Source organism: Ranitomeya variabilis, chromosome 4, assembly GCF_051348905.1.
Source record: "Ranitomeya variabilis isolate aRanVar5 chromosome 4, aRanVar5.hap1, whole genome shotgun sequence".
NCBI lineage: Eukaryota > Metazoa > Chordata > Amphibia > Anura > Dendrobatidae > Ranitomeya > Ranitomeya variabilis.
The window spans coordinates 291,204,066-291,210,065 of record NC_135235.1 but is presented as its reverse complement, the minus strand read 5'-3'; positions in this window follow the sequence as shown (position 1 = coordinate 291,210,065).

Here is a 6,000-nt window from a genome sequence, read left to right as displayed (position 1 = left end):
TCTAATAGCCTCAAAGGGAATCTGTCACCAGGTTTTCCACGTTTGTCGAGTGCTAGGCTTCTATACTCTCTATACCAGGTTTTGTGCTACCTAATCTAATAGCTTAATATAGGGGCAGAGACCCTGATTCCAGGGATATATCACTACCTGGCTACTTGCTGTAGTTGTGAAAAAAAAAATCACTGTTGTATCTGTAGGAGATTATGAATAGAGGACTAGTAAAAAAAAATCACTGTTGTATCTGTAGGAGATTATGAATAGAGGACTAGTAAAAAAAAATCACTGTTGTATCTGTAGGAGATTATGAATAGAGGACTAGTAAAAAAAAATCACTGTTGTATCTGTAGGAGATTATGAATAGAGGACTAGTAAAAAAAAATCACTGTTGTATCTGTAGGAGATTCTGAATAGAGGACTAGTAAACCTACCTCCATGTAGTCCTCCATATTCATGAGCTCTGTATAACCCATCCCCCATTACTGATTGGCAGCAGTGTACACCAAAAGCTGCCAATCAGTGCTGTGGGTGGGATTATATAGAGCTCAGCATTCAGAGAACAGCTAGATCTGCAGAAGATAAAATAAGGATTTTTTTTTTTTCAAAACTAAAGCAAGCAGCCCAGTAAGTGATACATCACTAGAATCATGGTCTTTGCTCCTAAGTCTCATGAACTTCCAAGTTGCGTTGAGGTATAACCTTTAGAGAGCAAATAAATTAGAACTGTAAAAAGTGTGAAACATTCGCTATTCAGTTTGTTTCAAATGCAAATAAGGCGCATCAGTGAGAAGAAGAATAAACCCCCTAGGTCCTCATTCTGGTTTATATTAATATGCACATGACTGATGTAAGCGCCAATGACTCTGAATGGACAGCGGGTCACTGTATGAATACAGCTACACAATATAATTCCCACATGCAAATGTAGCTGCCATCAAAGTAGTAGAAGAAAAGTGATCGGCTACAGTGTTAAAGGAGAATTGCACTTTTTAGGAAATGTAATTGGCACTTTAAGACTGTAAAATTATATTCAATGGGGCTGTCTCATGCAGGAAACGCACCATTACATAGCACCGAAATGGCCAATATTCAATAAATGGACAGGCCTAGTCCACCAGGAAGGCTCTATGTTGTAACTTATAGAATGGGCCCCTTGAGTGCCCCCCTACCATTACGTAAGGTTAATATTAGGAGGAAAAAACCCATTAATAAACTTTATTCTAATTTTTCGGTCCTTTGTGCAGTCCTTTATTGCACTGTATTATTGGCAGTAGTTTAGTAATAGCCAATAAAGTTGAGCAAAAAGTTTTCTGCAGTTTTCTGGTCCGGTGTCTAGTCCAATCCTCCATGACAGTTGGGCAAGGACAGCCTCCACCTCTGCGGCAGGCATCCTGGGCGCCTTCTAGGTCCCTTGACGTTATGGACCTTATATGGACCGATTTAATCTATATTAGTAAACCTTCCCCTGGTATGGGTGCCATGGAGGACCGCACTGGACCAGAGCATCAGAAATCTTTTTGCTCAAATCTAAAAGGCAAGCTTTCAGATACTGCCTTAATCCCTGCAAGAACTTAGCATTTTCAATTTTTGACTTTTTGTTTTTCACTCCCCTCCTTCCCACAGCCATAACCATTTTTTATTTTTCCGTCAATATGGCCTTGTGACGGCTTGTTATTTGCGGGACGAGTTGTACTTTTGAACAACACCGTTTACCATATAGTGTACTGGAAATCAGAAAAAAACATTCCAAGTGCAGTGAAATTGCAAAAAAAAGTGCAATTCTACCATTAGTTTTTTGTTTTGTTTTTTTATACCATGCTTTCTAGATGCTAAAACTGACCTGCCGATATGATTCTCTAGGTCAGTACGGGTATGTAGATACCAAACATGTATAGGTTATTTTTTAACTAAGTGGTGAAAAAAAAATGCAAAGTTTAACCCCTTAACCCCTGTAGATATTTTCGTTTTTTTGCTCCCCTTCTTCTCAGAGCCAAAACTTTTTTATTTTTCAGTCTATATGGCCATGTGAGGGCTTGTTTTTTCCCGGACGAGTTGTACTTTTGAACGACACTATTGAATTTAATATATTGTATACTGGAAAACGGGGAAAAAAATCCAAGTGTGGTGGAATTGCAAAAAAAGTGCAATCCCACAGTTGTTCTTGTTGTTTGTTTATTTTTACCATGTTTACTAAATGCTAAAACTGACGGGCCATTATGATTCTCCATGTCATTCCGAGTACATAGACATCAAACATGTCTAGGTTCTTTTTTATTTAAGTGATGAGAAAAAATTCCAAAGTCTGTTAAAAAAAAAAATTGTGCCATTTTCCGATACCCGTAGCGTCTGCATTTTTCGTGTTCTGTGGTTGGGTGAGGGCTTTTTTTTTGCATGCTGAGCTGACATTTTAATACCATTTTGGTGCTGTTACGACATTTTAATGCAATGTTGCGGCGACCAAAAAAACGTAATTCTGGTGTTTTGACTTTTTTCTCGCTACGCCGTTTAGCGATCGGGTTTATTATTATTTATATTGATAGGTCGGGCAATTCTGAACACGCCGATACCAAATATGTGTATGTTCAATTTTTTTCATTGTTTTATTTAGAATGGGGCGAAAGGGGGGTGATTTGAACTTTTTTTAAAAAAATTTTAAAAACATTTTTTTTTACTTTTGGCATGATTCAATAGTCTCCATGGGAGATTAGAAGCTGCCATAACCTAATCGGCTCTGCTACATACAGGTGATGATCAGATCGCCTGTATGTAGCAGAATTGCTCACTTGCTATGAGCACCGACCACCGGGCGGCGCTCATAGCAGTCCAGCAGTGACAACCATAGAGGTCTGCTGGAGACCTCTGGTTGTCATGCCTACACATCGGCAACCCACAGTCATGTGACACAGGCGCCGACAGGCGGGGGTTATAATGTGCTTCCAGCGCACTCGAGTTATATGTTGCTTGATATACGGTGATTCACAGCGGCATTTAACAAGTTAACAGCCATGGGTGGATAACTGATCAAATCAGCTGTCATGTGTCGGTAAAAATGCAGGCTCAGCGCCGGAGCCCGCATCAAAGGGAGGAACGCGATCTACCACAGCTTATAGAGAAAAGTTTTCTGAAAGTGGACAACCCCTTTAAGCCGAGATAACTATCAGATTAACATTCATTCGGTAGACAGCTATTTTCCCAACTCCATCATACACATGTGTGCTCGACTCGCAAATTCCTCCGATAGTGTTTTATCTCCCGTGGAAAAAAAAATCAGTTGCTGAAACCCCACCTGACAGATTTAGGAGGCCCCCATACACATGAGATGGTTGAAAATGGTGGGTTTGGCCATCTTTCCTCTAACTTGTATTGTAGCCTTTGGGGCTATTGACAACCTATTGTTTCTGTGGTGCCGATTGGGAGTTAGGCATAGCCTCCTTGCTCTGTCTAACCAATTAGATGACGCAGTTTGAATTGAAAACGCCATTGAAGGGGGTTAAACAACTGGGATCATGCTGGTCTTTGACCCTGGCTGTTACAATGGGACGGCTTGTGTGCCCACCCAAAACCATAGAGATGTAGACTTTAGTCTAAGAGAGGATTCACATTAGGTAGGTCCCAGCAACGAGAATCGCCTTGTCGTGGCTGCTGGGTATACATGAATTGGCCAATTTATGCGTTAAGTATTCTCAATTTTTCATATTTTCTAGTACAGTGGTGCTGTTCAAGTTTCATATTTCATGTTTGCATGCTATAGCGCTGCAGAGTGCAACTTTATTTGTTGTTCCCACCCAAAACCAGTACATCACTGGGGAGTATAAGGAAGGTGATTTACCAATTTACATAGAGAACTGACCATGGCTGTGTGAATATGGTGTTCCCAATACACCTTTAGTGTAGGACGTGGAAAGAAATATTGCCCACAACGCTATAATCCCACTGCCATGTCGGATGGGCATGGATTAGAACACATCAATAGAACATTGTACGTACACAGATAAGGATGAACAGTCATGATGGAGCATGTGAATCATCACCCCCGCCTTTTACACGCGAAGACAGCACCCTTTCTTAGCCTACCCGCGTCTCTAGGTGAAGTTGCCAAACCGGTATACTCCCAGAAGTATTAGAAACGGCACCTGAGAGCTAAGCTATTATATATATGACATTTCATTGTTTCTACTACAATATTAATGTGACAGCTACTAAATCTGCATGGCTGAAGAAGATACTAAAAAGCTGTAAGATGAGAGCCCATGCTACTTGTACATTGCAAAACTAGCCAAGGGCTATTAGCCAGGTGACCTCTGAAAAACTTGTGAAATTTGATTTTACAAAATTGTGATTATTGGGGATCTGCCATGGCAGGAAGCTTCATTTGCTGATGAAACTTGCTGTTTGCAGCTTCAGCTCCTGCATTGGGTAAAGGATGGGGTCCGGTGATACTAATATACTTCCTTTGGATCCTATAATGGTTTTATATTCTGTACTGGGGATATCAAAGGTCCCTATAAGAATAATACATATGGACCTTTCTACTGCTATGTGGCCCCCAATGTAATGCATGTAACAAATTGTCAATGACCGTATAGCTCTGGTTACAGATCTGGATAAACCACAGTCCTGTGTTGGGAGGTCACGATATGCAATGCTATTAGCTACGTGCAGGGATTTTCTTACACAAGAGACAACAGTAAAGCTAAAAAAATACAGCTGCACTCTGAAACGCTATGCAAGCATTGAATATATGAAATTATAATTGAATTACTGCTATAGAAAATACATACAAAAAATGAAAGTACTTTGCACACAAATTAGCCAATTCATGAGAGCCCATCAGCCGTGGCAAGGCGTACCCCTTTGATGGGACTCTTACCTTATATGACTCTCCCGGGCTGAAAGACTACAAATTTAAAGGGCAGGTAGGATCCAACTCTGATTAAAAGCACTTTAGGGAAGAGTATGAATGAGATGACAATCGCAACGTAATACTCGGTCTGGCTGGCGGCTCTCCCGGCAGGAGTGTGACAGCATGGATTTCTATGCAGCTGTCTCGCTCAGATCAGGAGAGCAGACAGCCAGTCCGAGCATTCTGTTGCGTTCCTCGTCCAGAGTTATACTACTGTGTGACTCTCCCCTGAGGCTGATGGGAGTACTGCTCAGTCAGAAAGGGGTATACTACAAAAATAAAAAACTAACCACCACCTCCAAACAGAATAAAGCAAGTGTGAACAAGTGCAACTGGGAGAGGCAGAAAAGGTTAAGGTCCCATCAAAGGGGTACGCCTTGCAGCGGCTGATGGGCTCTCATGAATTGGCCAATTTTAACGCTAAGTATACATATACTACTAGAATCCATATATTCAATGTTTGCATATTATAGGATTTCTGAGTGCAACTGTATTTTCTTTGTTAGATTGAATAGTTGTCATGGTTTGCACCTGTTCACATTCGCCTTATTCTGTTTGGAGGTGCTGATCAGTTTTTTTAATTTTTGTAGAATTACAGTACAGACCAACACTGATACAGTTAGAGATGGAGGTGATCATGGAGAGAAAGTCATTTCTTGTTCAGTTATAAACTGTGTAACTAAACTCTAGTACTATAATAGTTGTCATTAAACATAGGCGAACAGTAGACACAATCAAAAGCCTCCCAGGACTCTGATCTAGCAGCCTTGTCAGTAGTCCACAACTGCCTTGCTAAAGCCGTACAAACTGCTTCCTACCTGTAGGAATTCCTTGCGCTTCCTCTGATTCAAAGGTCGAGTGCGACATCATCATTGCAATGCAACACACACAAGACATTGTGCCATGCATGTTAATTAGAGGGGGCGCCTGGGATTTCGGCAGGTAGGAGGTTGTTGACAGGGCTCTGATCCATCAGTGGCGGATGACCAGCTAGGGCACGGATAGCCAACGAGGCTATGGATGACCAACAAGGCCACGGATGACCAACGAGGCCATGGATGACCAATGAGGCCACGGATGACCAATGAGGCCATGGGTGA